At 48.2% G+C, this 15,285-nt stretch overlaps 1 long non-coding RNA gene across 1 annotated transcript in view; it reads left to right on the top strand.

Moving 5' to 3' along the window:
* Nucleotides 1-2,539: 2,539 nt before the first annotated feature.
* Nucleotides 2,540-15,285, top strand: part of LOC139230713 (uncharacterized) — a 62,503-nt gene continuing 49,757 nt past the window's right edge. The window contains exons 1-2 of the long non-coding RNA XR_011587964.1: nucleotides 2,540-2,779; nucleotides 6,803-6,915. This is a non-coding gene — a long non-coding RNA (uncharacterized lncRNA). The remainder of the gene's footprint in view (nucleotides 2,780-6,802; nucleotides 6,916-15,285) is intronic.

Consider the following 15,285-nt stretch of genomic DNA (forward strand, 5'->3'; position numbering starts at 1 on the left):
CATTCTTAACTGGTAGTTTTGACATTCTCGTTCACTGCATTCATTACCTCACCTCCTTATTCTGTTCCCCCTGTTGTCCATGTCATATTTTCATAGTTTTTCTTTTTAAAATCATTTTCTATTTCAATATTTCATAATAATTATTCTTATAAATTTAGCTTGGTGGTTGGGTACAATAATATAATATTCAGTTTAAGAATATAAATTATGATATTTTTCATTCTCATTTTAAATGCCATTTTTTAGTTAAAAACATGGCACGTTTAAATAAAAATAATTGTAAAAATTACCTAATTGAACAAAAATAAAATATAAACTTCACATATAAACTAAGTAGCATAAAGTAGCCTGGAAGCTGTGGTTAGCAGAGCATTAGACTTACAATATATGAGGCAAAGTAACTGTCACTCAAAGCTTCTTACTACTGAATAGGGAAATCTTTGCTATTGGATTTCTAGTTGGAGTATTAGAATATTTTACTGTAGCATTCATCTTGGGGACAGGGACAGGAGCAAGACATGCAGGGAAATATGACATCAAATGATCCAAAGGGTCTTTTTCATCAACTCATTTTATGTTCTTATTTCTTCCCTACACAAACAGTTGCCTAAAGTTGATATGGATTGTGGCTGTGCAGAAGTTTAATCCAGATTATCTTGTGCTCCCACACCAAGGATAACCTGGAACGCTTGCTTTCCCCAAAGGCTGTGGACGCTGGGTCAATTGAAATTTAATGCTATCAAGAATACGGAACAAAGACGAGTAAGTGGTCGTGGGGTGGGGGCTGCTTGAATCCATAACCTTCAGCCTCAGAGGCAAGAGTGCTACCACTGAGTCAAAGCCGACACACTGCTGTCATTTTCTCATCTCGACTGCTTTTGGTTAAACTGATTTTGAGAATTATTTTTAAAAAGGTATTCATGTACATGTGATGGGACAGATTTATAGGATAAGGATCAAAGGAATTTTATAGTGTTTGAATGTGCGAGCATGCTCTGCCCATATAATGGTGATTGGGCTAGACAGTTGAGCGAAATAGAGCTTTTATTACCTTTAGAGACAATTTTGTTGACTGAGGGTTTTTATAATGCAGTTGCTTGCCCTGCTCTATGAACAAGAAATACAGATTAGCTTGTCCGGGTTCATGGCCTCTGGCTCCAGCAGCTAGAATTTCCTATCAGTCTGCCAGCGCCCAATCGCCACCCAAAAACCGTTCAGACTGGGAAGATTATCGCTGGTGAAAACTTCCCCCAAAAATAAAAAAATCTGCTGAGCGAAAAACATGGGCCTTGCACCCCCATTCCAGCGAAAAAGTGCAATTTAGGGTCGATTGGTTGGTTCGTAAACAAATTGGGCAAAAAACACAAACAACCAATAAAAATTTACCCTTGAGGCTGCGGGTTGGGTCGAACACCAGAAAAACAATAAAAATAATTTTTCCAAAAACATCAGCTAAAAATTCAAAAAACATTCCCAAGACACTTTGGGCCTAAGTTTCGGCTTGAGGTGCTCCTATTTTTTTGGAGCATCTAGTTTAGCATGGAGTATCTTAGAAATCATAATTCTCGGCATTTAGTTTGCTCCAGTTCTAGTTACTTAGAATAGTTTCGTTTTAGTACAGTTTTTTTTTTCAAAAGGGAGCGTTACCAGCCACTTACACCTGTTTTACAAGTTTAGGCAGCGAAAACTTACTCCAAACTAACAGAACGGAGTAATAGTCGATTTTTCTACCCTCAGAAAAACCTTGTCTACACTTTAGAAATTAGGCGCAGGTAGTGAGAGGTGGGGGGGAAGGGAAGTTAGAGGGAAGTTAGGGGATTTACAAAGCATTAAAAAATTCACTGTTATCGATAAAGAGCCATCATCAATAATAAATGATGAATAAATCAATAAATTAACCAATCAATCAATCAACACAATCAAAAATAAAAAAAAATAAATAAAAATAATCAATCAATAAATAAAAAATTAAAAGTTTCTACTCACCTACTGCAGCACCGGGAGCCCTCTAACAGACTGCCGAAGAGCTGGTTGGGCAGGCCCCGCCGCCGAAGAGGTGCAGTTTGGGCAGGGCTCGCCACCGAAGACGTGCTCGGGCGGGCCCCGCCGTCGAAGAGGTGCAGTTTGGGCGGGCGCACCACCAAAGAGCTTCAGTTCCGGCGGGGCGTGCCACCGGGGAGGAGTTTGGGCGGGGCCCACCACCGAAGAGCTGCAGTTCGGGCGGCGCGTGCCACCGGGGAGGAGTTCGGACAGGCCCCGCCGCCGAAGAGCTGCAGTTCGGGCGGCGCGTGCCACCGGGGAGGAGTTCGGACAGGCCCCGCTGCCGAAGAGGTGCTGGTCGGGCGGGGCCTGCCATTGAGGAGGAGTTCGGGCGGGCCCTGCCGCCGAAGAGGTGCTGGTCGGGCGGGGCCTGCCATTGAGGAGGAGTTCGGACAGGCCCTGCCGCCGAAGAGGTGCTGGTCGGGCGGGGCCTGCCATTGAGGAGGAGTTCGGACAGGCCCTGCCGCCGAAGAGGTGCTGGTCGGGCGGCACACGCCACCGGGGAGGTAAGGGGAATGGCGACAAGGCGAGACGAGGGACAGTGAGGCAGGCAGGACACTCGGCCCAGGATAGGGGCGGCAAACAGCGCGACGTTCCTTCCAGCCAGGGATAGGGTCGCCCGGAGACACGGCGCACTGAGAGGGACAGGAGCTACTGAGCACGCGCGCGGACTCCACTGCTACTTGTGTTGCACTGCGTTGACTGTGAAATTGGTCTGCGGGACACGGAAAATCGCAAAGTAAGTTTTAGCCGCTTTTTTTATTCTAAAAAATAGGGGGGCCTCTCGGTGTGTGCCGTTCTAGGAGGACATCCGAAACTTGAGCCCTTTAAAACTAAATCACCACAACACATTTAAATAATAATTTGTTAAAAAACAATTACTAACCTTTTTCTTGAAGAGCTACTCGCCTACTGCCCAGCTCCGCTGATCCTTGTGGGTGTTATTTAAAAACTTACCTACGGGTCACCGCCCAGCCAAATATCGTGCCAGGGCGATCCGAGGATGGTGCACGCAGGCGGTCCGCTCCCCAGCGGTACATCGAAACTGCCGGCGTAACTCAGATAAGGACATTTTCACTCACCTGATTACCGCCTACAATGGCCAATACCGCCCAGAAACCATTGTAAATTCCAGCCCATGGTTTCTTTGATTTTACACTTTTTTCTCTGAATGCCTCCAGGCATCTCCATTTAACCACTGACCCGTGACCTTGTTTTCGAGGTAATCCAACACTATATGATCTGTTGCTCTGTTACCTTGGATTTGATGAGAAAAAGCTGTGTAGTCTGTGGGCTTTGCGTCATTTAGTCCCAATTAGCAATGCTTCATGGCCTTTCCTAAATACCTATGCAAGCCCCCATTCACTTTGATGTTCCCTCAGTTGTCAAGAGTTTCTGAATCACAACCTTTTTAACCCTTCTCCAAAGTCCTCCACTTCTCCAATGCCATCCATGTTGTTTACCAAGCTCCAACTTGCATAATTTCCAAATTGTCCAGATCTCTGCTTCTCACATCCTGTCGTGCACTAATTCCCACTTACCCATCACCTCTGTGCTCATCAAGCTTCACTGGTTCCTGTCCTTAAAATGAATCTGCCCTAAGTGGAAGAAGAGCATCCGGGAGGGCGCTGAGCACCGCGAGTCACGTCACCGAGAGCATGCAGAAAACAAGCGCAGACAGCGGAAGGAGCATTCTGCAAATCAGACTCCCCACCCACTCTTTCCTTCAATCACTGTCTGTCCCACCTGTGACAGAGACTGTAATTCCTGTATTGGACTGTACAATCACTTAAGAACTCACTCTTAGAGTGGAAGCAAGTCTTCCTCAATTGCGAGGGACTGCCTATGATGATGATGATGATGATCAATTCAAAATGCTCATCTTTGTATGCAGATCCTTCTTCACCCCATCATATCTCTGCAAACTGTCCTGGCCCTAACCCATGCTATTTTGTCTTCTGACTTTGGCATCTTGCGCTATTGCCTCTCCACAACCAGTGGTCAAAGGCTGTACCCTGCTTTAATGACGCCTCCCTTGATGTACTCCTGGGGGCAATGAGGAGACACTTAAAAGAAAGACTTGCATTTATATAGCGTCTTTCACACCACCAGAAGTCTCAAAGCACTTTACAGCCAATTGGAGTGTAGTGACTGTTGTAATGTAGGAAACGCAGCAGCCAAGTTGCACACAGCAAGCTCCCACAAACAACAATGTGATAATGACCAGATAATTTGTTTTTGTTATGTTGATTGAGGGATAAATATTTGGCAGGATACCAGGGTTAACTCCACTGCTTTGAAATAGTGCCAGGACATATTTTAAATCCACCTAAGAGAGCAGAGAGGGCCTTGGTTTAACATCTCATCCCTCAGCACTGCACTGGAATGTTATCCTAAATTTACATGCTCAAGTCTCTGGAGTAGGATTGAAACCCACAACCTTCTGACTCAGAGGCAAGTGGGCTACCCACTGAGCCACAGCTGACACTCTTTCCCAGCAATGAGAGGAAAAAGCCTGCTGTTGCCACAAAGAAGGCATTGCTGGAGGTGGCCCAGGAAGAGAGCAGCAGGAGCATTATGCCATGCTCCTGGATTCAGTGCAGGAAGCACTTTAGTGACCTAAGCAGGTCAGAAAAGGTGAGTACAGTTGCACATTCACCTACATCCAGCTGTGCAAAATCACACGCCGCCCCCCCAACTCTGGCTTGTCAAGCCTACTCCACCACATCACTCCTCACACCTACTTACCTTGCAAGCACACCCATCATTCTCTGTCTATGCACTTTCTCATGTCCCCATCTATCCATTCACCACTGCCACTCACCCTCATCCTTAGGCAATTTAATGCCTCTCCTTGATTGTCAGCCTCATCAATTGCAGTGTATCCATCAGGTGATCACATGCCATCACAGTCACCCATAAGTCTGTTCTTTCCCCCGCTGCAGAAGAGAGCGCAAAACAAAAGGGAGAGGGAGAGGACCTGAGGTGGGCTTCCTCAAATCTCAAAACTGACAACTGCAGAGGACAAAGCACTAGAGATCAGTGGTATCCTTGGTCATCGGAGGTGGGGAGATGGGGACCTCTTAGCTACCTGGTGACAGAATCAAATATAATCCACAACAAATCATACAACACTCAGTCATGTTGACTTGATTTCAGCAGAGCGTGAAATATGATCATCTTCGCAATGATAAGTTGCAACATTCTTGCCTTGCCAGTACTAATTCATATCTTTCATCTCTGCCAGTGCCTTCACGTCTGCAGCAGGTGTCCATGGACCTCGTGGATGTTGAATCCTCAGAGGAGATCCATCACAGGACTCATGCTTACCATGCACCAGTTCAGATAGTTGCACTTCAGTGGGACCAGTTAGTCAGATAGTTGGATTTTCAGCTGGTGACTCACAATTCACCAGTGAGCAAGAACAGACAGTGGTGATAAGGACAGCTGTGAGAGTCCACAGCCCTCGCCAAGCTCTGCTCAGCTGGACACAGATGCTGTACCCCGGGAGACACGGATGAAAAGGATAATCATTGAGGAGCACCAGAACATCTGCGATGTACTGACAGCTTTCTAAGCACACTGTCCACAATTGCAGAGAGAATGGAGGGCTCTGCCTCAAGCATAAGTGGAATGATGTTGTAGGGCTTTGCAATGATGTCTTGTTGCATGAATAGCGTGGCAAACTCCGAGGAACATCAATTGCAGCAATCAAATGAGTCCACGCACACCTTGACCAAGGCCGTGCACATTCTGGATGCCAAGATGTCTGTTACTTTACTTAGAATGACAGATACCTCAGTCTTGGCCTGACAGTGTCTCACTGATCTTCAGCCAGCTGCTCTCCAACAGAATGGTAGCAGTGAAGTACGACTGGCCCATAAGAGGGATGATAGTAAAAGGGGACAGGGAAGTGGAGACTCCGCTCAAATTGCTTTCACTTCTCACCTGTTCCCACGCCCTCTTGATGGCTGAGTCTGCGCTTACACTGCTGCAGGCGGAGCAGCTTTTGGCAGCGCCCTCACAGGCTCCAAAACCCAGAGGTCATCGGACAAGAGCATCTCAGCAGTCAGAGAAGGGATCTGAGCAGCCTGCCTCTACCTTTGCTGAAGCCACAGGGCTTGCACCACATAGGAGCGTAGGAAATAGAAGAGTAAAGCTTTGTAATTAACCAAGGCTATGTACATGGGTGTGTGGCAAAAGGTTGGCCTGGAAATCCCGGCCTCTCGGTCCGTACTGAGTGTGTATGGGCCCGGGAAGGCATCGCAATTGCCGGTTTTCAGTGCACAATGCTCCACCTTGTCAGATCCTTCCCATTCCCACAGCCAGGACATTCGCATGGGAAAGATTGCGATATTTACCCATATCTTGCCCAGCGGATGTCCTGAAAACTCTTGCGCCTGATAAAAGCAGACACATAGCCTACTTTTACAGGCTTAAGAGTTTTAAAACACACAAAAACATAATAAAATAGAATTTTAAAAACACATTTTATTGTTTAAAAACCCTGCCCACTAAGGTAAGTTTATTTTAAACCATGATTAAAAAAACTTTTTTTTAAATTGGAAAAATATATATTTTTTGACATAAATAACTTTAATTTAAATTAATGTTGAATATATGGTGTACTTTTTCTATTTTTTATTAATGTTTTGGGTGTTTGGGGGCTGTTTCTCAATCATAATACAACAATGAGAAGTCTAACTTATGGAGTTACCATTATTATGAATAAGAAAATACTATACCTTGATTGGCTGCCCAGAGCCATGTGACTGCAGCTCCAGCTTACGGACGTCCGACGTGCAGGCGCTCCGATGTGCAGTGAGTAGAGGCCTCAGGACCAGGATTTCTCGTAGGCGCAGCAGGAACAGCTAAGTGCGCATCTTTTTTAACTTTTTACTCGATTGCCCACGGGAAGCAGCCGACCAAGATTTCCAGGTCGTTATGTTGTGAAGTTTACGCTCTCTGGTAGAATCACTTAAATATAATACTTATCACCACTTGTCTTGTCCATTCTTGGTTTTTGGGTGGCAACTTGTCTTTTAACTTGCTTGATGATGAATGGGAAGACATGAATTTACAGGAACTAATGGGAGGATGTGGTTGGTTGTTTGCAGGACTGCCTTGTATCAGTGGCATTTTGGGGGCCAGAAGACTAGCCATTGCATGGGGTTCTGACATCGGTACACTGGTGGTCCCTAAATGAAACTTGCATTAGTAAGGACATCCCTGGTAGCAATGTGAGCAACTGGTGCTGTATTGCCATCATTACCTTCCTCCTCCTCATCTTCTACATCTTCCTCCTCTTCCTTCCCAAATTCATCTGCAGTCAATCTGTGTTCTGTGTCTTGTTTCTCCTGCATCGTCCTATGGTGTCGGGTGTGTGTTGCAGCAGGTTAATGCCAAGGGTCAGCTACAGCCGGTAGCTTATGCCTCCAAAAATCTGTCCCAGGCAGAAAGGGGCTACAGGATGGTAGAAAAGGAAGCGCTTGCATGTGTATATGCGATAAAAAAAAAATGCACCAGTACCTGTTTGGCAGGAAATTTGAGCTGGAGACAGATCACAAACCCCTAACGTCTCTTTTGGCCGACAACAAGGCAATAAATGCAAATGCACGGCCCGCATACAGAGGTGGGCACTCACGTTAGCTGCCTATGACTATACAATTCGACACAGTCCGGGCACTGAAAACTGCGCCGATGCACTCAGCAGGCTCCCACTAGCCACCATCGAGGGGACAACCGAGCATGCTGTTGAGATGGTCATGGCTGTTGAAGCTTTCGAAAGCAAAGACTCACCTGTGACAGCCCATCAGATCAAAGTCCGGACAAATAGAGACCCGCTACTGTCTTTAGTCAAGAGATGTGTCATGATTGGGGATTGGGCAGCCACGTACGGGGCATGCCCTGAGGAAGTGAAACCATTTCACAGGCGCAAGGATGAACTCTCGATTCAGGCTGATTGCCTACGATGGGGAAACCAAGTAGTCATGCCCCAGATGGGCAGAGAGGTGTTCATCAGAGAACTCCACAATGAGCACCCGGGCATTGTCATGATGAAGGCAATTGCCAGGTCACATGTTTGGTGGCCAGGGATAGATGCAGACCTGGAACTTTGTTCGCAGGTGCAACACGTGTGCCCAGGGAAGCCCCCCTTAGCCCCTGATTCTGGCCCGCCAAGCCATGGTCACGCATCCATGTGGACTACGCAGGTCCTTTCATGGGAAAAATGTTTTTGGTTGTAGTAGGCGCCTACTCCAAATGGATCGAGTGTGACATTCTTAATTCAAGCACATCCTCTGCCACGACAGAAAGTCAACGGGCAATGTTCGCCACCCATGACCTGACGTCTTGGTCAGCGACAATGGCCCATGCTTTACAAGCATTGAAGTCCAGGACTTCATGGCAGGAAATGGTATCAACCATGTCAGAATGGCACCGTTCAATCCGGCCTCAAACGGCCAGGTGGAACGAGCAGTGCAAATAACCGTGGCTATCAAGTGAAATCAGGGATAGCATTAAAGCCAAGGAAGTGGCATACAAATTGGCCAGAAATAGCAGCGAACCCGGGGACTGGGAGAAATTTAGAACTCAGCAGAGGAGGACAAAGGGTTTGATTAGGGCAGGGAAAATGGAGTACGAGAAGAAGCTTGCAGGGAACATTAAGATGGATTGCAAAAGTTTCTATAGATATGTAAAGAGAAAAAGGTTAGTAAAGACAAACATAGGTCCCCTGCAGTCAGAATCAGGGAAGTCATAATGGGGAACAAAGAAATGGCGGACCAATTGAACAAGTACTTTGGTTCGGTATTCACTGAGGAGGACACAAACAACCTTCCGGATATAAAAGGGTTCGGAGGGTCTAGTAAGGAGGAGGAACTGAGGGAAATCCTTATTAGTCGGGAAATTGTGTTGGGGAAATTGATGGGATTGAAGGCCGATAAATCCCCAGGGCCTGATGGACTGCATCCCAGAGTACTTAAGGAGGTGGCCTTGGAAATAGTGGATGCATTGACAGTCATTTTCCAACATTCAATTGAATCTGGATCAGTTCCTATGGAGTGGAGGGTAGCCAATGTAACCCCACTTTTTAAAAAAGGAGGGAGAGAGAAAACAGGGAATTATAGACCGGTCAGCCTGACATCGGTAGTGGGTAAAATGATGGAATCAATTATTAAGGATGTCATAGCAGTGCATTTGGAAAGAGGTAATATGATAGGTCCAAGTCAGCATGGATTTGTGAAAGGGAAATCATGCTTGACAAATCTTCTGGAATTTTTTGAGGATGTTTCCAGTAGAGTGGACAAGGGAGAACCAGTTGATGTGGTATATTTGGACTTTCAGAAGGTCCCACACAAGAGATTAATGTGCAAAGTGGGATTGGGGGTAGTGTGCTGACATGGATTGAGAACTGGTTGTCAGACAGGAAGCAAAGAGTAGGAGTAAATGGGGACTTTTCAGAATGGCAGGCAGTGACTAGTGGGGTACCGCAAGGTTCTGTGCTGGGGCCCCAGCTGTTTACACTGTACATTAATGATTTAGACGAGGGGATTAAATGTAGTATCTCCAAATTTGCGGATGACACTAAGTTGGGTGGCAGTGTGAGCTGCGAGGAGGATGCTATGAAGCTGCAGAGCGACTTGGATAGGTTAGGTGAGTGGGCAAATGCATGGCAGATGAAGTATAATGTGGATAAATGTGAGGTTATCCACTTTGGTGGTAAAAACAGAGAGACAGACTATTATCTGAATGGTGACAGATTAGGAAAAGGGGAGGTGCAGCGAGACCTGGGTGTCATGGTACATCAGTCATTGAAGGTTGGCATGCAGGTACAGCAGGCGGTTAAGAAAGCAAATGGCATGTTGGCCTTCATAGCGAGGGGATTTGAGTACAGGGGCAGGGAGGTGTTGCTACAATTGTACAGGGCCGTGGTGAGGCCACACCTGGAGTATTGTGTACAGTTTTGGTCTCCTAACCTGAGGAAGGACATTCTTGCTATTGAGGGAGTGCAGCGAAGGTTCACCAGACTGATTCCCGGGATGGCGGGACTGACCTATCAAGAAAGACTGGATCAACTGGGCTTGTATTCACTGGAGTTCAGAAGAATGAGAGGGGACCTCATAGAAACGTTTAAAATTCTGACGGGGTTAGACAGGTTAGATGCAGGAAGAATGTTCCCAATGTTGGGGAAGTCCAGAACCAGGGGACACAGTCTAAGGATAAGGGGGAAGCCATTTAGGACCGAGATGAGGAGGAATTTCTTCACCCAGAGAGTGGTGAACCTGTGGAATTCTCTACCACAGAAAGTTGTTGAGGCCAATTCACTAAATATATTCAAAAAGGAGTTAGATGAAGTCCTTACTACTAGGGGAATCAAGGGGTATGCTGAGAAAGCAGGAATGGGGTACTGAAGTTGCATGTTCAGCCATGAACTCATTGAATGGCGGTGCAGGCTAGAAGGGCCGAATGGCCTACTCCTGCACCTATTTTCTATGTTTCTAATCAAACAGGGGATGCTCAGAATCCAAGGGGGTTCCCTACAAAGCCGCTTATCGTGCCTCCTGTTGGCCAATAGATCCCGACCACACGCGCTCACGGGGGTTACACCCGCAGAGCTGCTAATGAAAAGGATGCTCAAACCAGGTTATCCCTCATACACCCCACCATGAAAGAAATTGTTGAGAGCAGGCGCCGGTCACAATGTGACTACCATGACGGGAATGCGAGGGCACGATGTATTGATGTCAATGACCCTGTCTTTGTCCTCAACTACGCTGCAGGGCCCAAATGGCTAGCAGGCACTGTGATTGCCAAAGAGGGGAATAGGATTCTGGTAGTTAAGCTTACCAATGGACAAATCTGCCGCAAACATGTGGATCAAACAAAAAGGAGGTTCAGCAACCCCATAGAAGAAGCAGAGGAAGAACACGATGTAGAGTTCACTCCACCACAGGTGACAGAGCACCAGAACCAAGTGGAGGAGAGCCCAATCACTGTGGGCAGTCCGGACAGGCCTGAGGCACCGCAAACAGCAGACACTCAGGCCAGCGCCCAAAATCTGGAGCCCCAACTCAGGCGATCTGCAAGGGAGCGTAAACCATCAGAGAGACTCAACCTGTGATCCCAATAAGACTTTGGGGGGGAGGTGATGTCATGTATTCAACTGTCATTGTAATCCATGTATAAACTGACCTAAGTTATACACTGTGAGAACACTGTCCACTAGGTGGTGAACTTGTGGGAAACATTCCTAACCTGGACTTTCAGTTATAAAAGAGGAAGCTCCACCCACCTTCTTCACTTCAGTGCTGGCTAATAAAGGTTACTGGTCACAGAGTGACCTTCTCTCAAGTATGGGCCTCGTATGCATTTATACTGTATAGTAAGGACATATTAGATACAGAAAGTTACATCAAGGTTCATTAACTACGGCCTCCCTTCGACTCCGGAGTGCCTGACTTCTCTTTTTACAAGACATACACAACAGATATATCACAATCAAAAACTGTACAGTGACGAGAGCATGTGAGCATATCCGGATCCACAGAGGAATCTCCACACTTATACCAAGGTCCCACCAGGTATCCCTTTCATTCTTTCCCCTGTGTCCCGGTTTGTCTGTTCCAGTGTGAAATGTTTTTGGGATAGCTCGACGGCCTTTAATAATGTTGTTAGGTGTTCCGGCAGAAAAGGAATCTGATACCCGAACTGGCTAATGTACTGTTGCAGGTTCGGGATCATGTCGTTAACCATAATGTGGATGGCTCTGGGATCGGGATAATACGTTCCTGTGCCAGTTGAACTTCGGCGTGGGGTTTGAAGCAGAAAGTGCTGTCGGTGACCGGACACCAAGTGTCCCGGTGCACTCGATATCAGTCCACACTCGTGGTTAGCAGTATGTCCCATTGCACGCATATGCTACCTGAGGTGGAACATGGCTCTGGGCCCTCACCTCCATGGTGCAGTTGATAAGCTCTCGACTCTTGGATTCAAGCCCACACTCTGGCCGATCAAACACGTTCAAATGCTGGGGACACAATATGATGTGTGCACCCCTGCTCTGGCACTCCTTGAGGTCAGTGCCGGTCATGGTGTGCTTCCACTTTATAACAAATGGTGGGACCGCATGATACCGCACGTGCACCCTTTCCCGTATGACCCCAATGTTCTCCACCCTGTATACCGGCGCTGGTTGTGATGTCCCGCCCATTACCGGCATACGCAACACTATCCCCATGATTGTGTCGTTGGACCAACCGCAATTCACTGCGACTGGGTAGGCTTCGGAGGCTGGACGGAGCTAACATGGGCTTATCGAATGACTGTACAGGCTGAACGCTGCAAGGTGCCGTTGCTGATCCATGACGGGATGCGACCGTGCTGGAGGTCCACTAAATTACTGCGCCCCTCACTCAGCAACCAGGCACCGTACAACACTTCATTTCGCGCTGCCTGTGCCGAGGCATTCCTGTCCTCCTGTATTAATGCATTTACAATCTTTGCACGTATCTCCAGCTCTGCTATAACCTCCTTTAAATGGACAGTCATCACCTGGTTCTCCTCTAACTCCGACCCTACCACCGCGTTCCCTTCCCCCAGGATTTTCTGCAGCTGGTCCTTTAAACCGCTAACCTGCATCTGCAGCTGCACGTCGTCCATGCTATTGATGAGAGATGTACTCACGTTAAACATCATAGTGACATCATTGAGCACTCCTCGCCTCTGCCTACCCAGACCAACGTTATCCCTCACTCCCATATCGTACAATCTTTCCTGACTCACATCCCCGTAACTGAGTTCAAAGAACTGGCAGAACATTTCTTTAATGAGCGCCTCATACAGCTGCTCAGTTTCTTTTGGACACCACTCGGGCAGATGTACCCCGGTTAGGTTTAAAATGACCGATGCAACTGCGTAATGCACCCCCTGGAAACATTGCCAGTCGGGATTAAAACTAAACCATTCCCTGGGCCTGGTGTGGTGGCTGGACACCTAACTTCTGTCGTCTGTACTAGTGGAACTGTGGGCAGGGGCTTCTTCTTGTGTGCTACAAGTTCAGTGGCATTTATTGTGTTGGGAAGGTCTGGGATCATGCAGGGGTCCATACTCCGATCCCATCTGATCCCAGCCCTGGCGTCCTGCCATTGCCTCAAAGACAATCAGCACACCTGCTGGGCAGATCTGCTCCGACCCCCACATACACACACAAATTCCCCGTTCCTCCTTCCACCACTTGTCCCAGCACACTTCCACTCCTCCCTTTGACCCCGTGATCTATCGTTATGTATTATTCCCCAGTCGTTCCTAGTCCACTGCCTGTTTCCCCGTGTCCTGACTCAACTTCCTGAGCCACCACCACCGTCCCAGGGGAATGTGTCCCTTGCATTTCAAGCATACGCGCTTGCCCTCGATCACTCCAACCCGTGTGGCTGTGACCTTCAGTCTGGGACACTGTATGCAGTATTTCGTCGAATTTGACCCCAGCCACCCTGGCCACCTTCCCTCATGGAAGTAGGCTGCCATCCCGTCCATGTCCCCTGTCCCACCCCACTATGTCATGGTGGGTCCATTCCCCCAGTACATCCGTAGAGAAAGGACAACTCGCTGTCCCCCCTCCAGCTGTACCCTGTTCCAGCCAAGCTCCAAAGAACGATTACCAGGGTTGTCTCCATCTTTCTCTCAGCTTCCTGTGGAGATACAAAGAAACAACAACCTTTCTGTGAGAGGGTATACCTCCACAGGTCTGGCTTCATCAAAACACACTCTGTAAAACACGAAACTGAGAAGGAAACTATATGCACCGTCACCTGTCTCTGTGTGGCCCCGCTAGGTCTCTATGACCCTGGGCCTTTTACAGCACCTTGGCGGCGTGTAAGGAGGCGACCACGGCGTTCTCGCCCGTGGGATCCTGCTACTCCTCTTAACCACCACCACCACGGGCTCCTCTCCTCACTGTCCCAAACTATGGGAGGAAGACCCGCGTCCACCATGCTGTTTACAGCGCATGGTGCTTCTTTCTGTTTCTCGCTCTTCCCCCCAGGTTAAACAACTTGCACTGGTTCACATGGAAACATTTTGTGTGCTTTGGAAGCACTATGGAACTGGCCTTATCTACGATGCTGTAGGGTCCCACGTACAAAGGCTTAAACGTGCCCACCCGAGCGTAATTGCGGACCATGACCTGATCCCCTGCCTTCCACTCGTGGGTTCTCCGGGGCTCGAGCAACAACCGATTGCTCCGGTGCTGCTTCCCCATGTTACTGGCAGCTTGCCAATGAAACTGTTTCAAGTGCTCGAACAGATTCTTGACAAACTTGTCCCGGTTAACCTCTCTCATCTGCCCCGCTGTGAGAACCGGCGCCAGAACATGGGTGGGCGTGCGCATGATCCTACCATTCATGAGCTCATGCGGGGAATACCCTGTGCTTCTGGAGAGACTAGCTCTGGCCCCCATCAGGACAAACGGCAGGACCTCAACCCACTTTTTCAGGAACTGTCCTGTTTCTTTCCACAGCCTTTCTTTGATGGTCCAATTAAGTCGCTCCACAACCCCCGATGACTGTGGGTTGTGAGCCACATGCCATTTCCCTTCTAGCCCTCGCACTTTCAAGGTAGCCTGCATGACCTGCCCTGTGAAGTGGCTCCCCTGGTCGGACTCCACGATCTGCGGCAGTCCCTACCTAGAGAACACTTTCCTTACCATTGCCAAAGCCGTGGCTGAGCGACAAGGGAAGGCTTCAACCCACTTCGATAAAACGTCCACTAGGATCAAACAGTACTTGTAACCCCACTTTGCGGTGGGCAATGGCCCGATGTAATCGATCTGTACCGACAGCCATGGTCCCTCTACCCTTCTCGTGTGTCCCATGGGAACCTTTCTTTTCTGGGGATCGGGGTTGTTCGCTGCGCACACCAGACAGTCTGCGCAAAAATCGCGGACATCCTCCCTCAGTTGCGGCCACCACCCTGCCTGTTCTACTCTTTGCCAGGTAGTCTCCGGCCCTGGGTGTCCCGCTCCTGGGCCCCCATGGGCTAACTGGAGGAATTCCCTCTGGTGCTATTCTGGAACCGCCCACTGATCTCACCTGAAAAGCATTCTCTCCTTTAAAGTAATGCCCTCTACCCCGAACGAGCCTTCTACCTTTTCTCCCCGAGCCAGCTGTTCCAGGACAACCTTGAGGATGGGATCCTGTGCCTGGACTTTCCTCAAGTCCGGGGCCAACTCTATCCCTACACTCCCTTTGT

The sequence above is a fragment of the Pristiophorus japonicus genome, chromosome 2 (genome assembly GCF_044704955.1).
Source record: "Pristiophorus japonicus isolate sPriJap1 chromosome 2, sPriJap1.hap1, whole genome shotgun sequence".
NCBI lineage: Eukaryota > Metazoa > Chordata > Chondrichthyes > Pristiophoridae > Pristiophorus > Pristiophorus japonicus.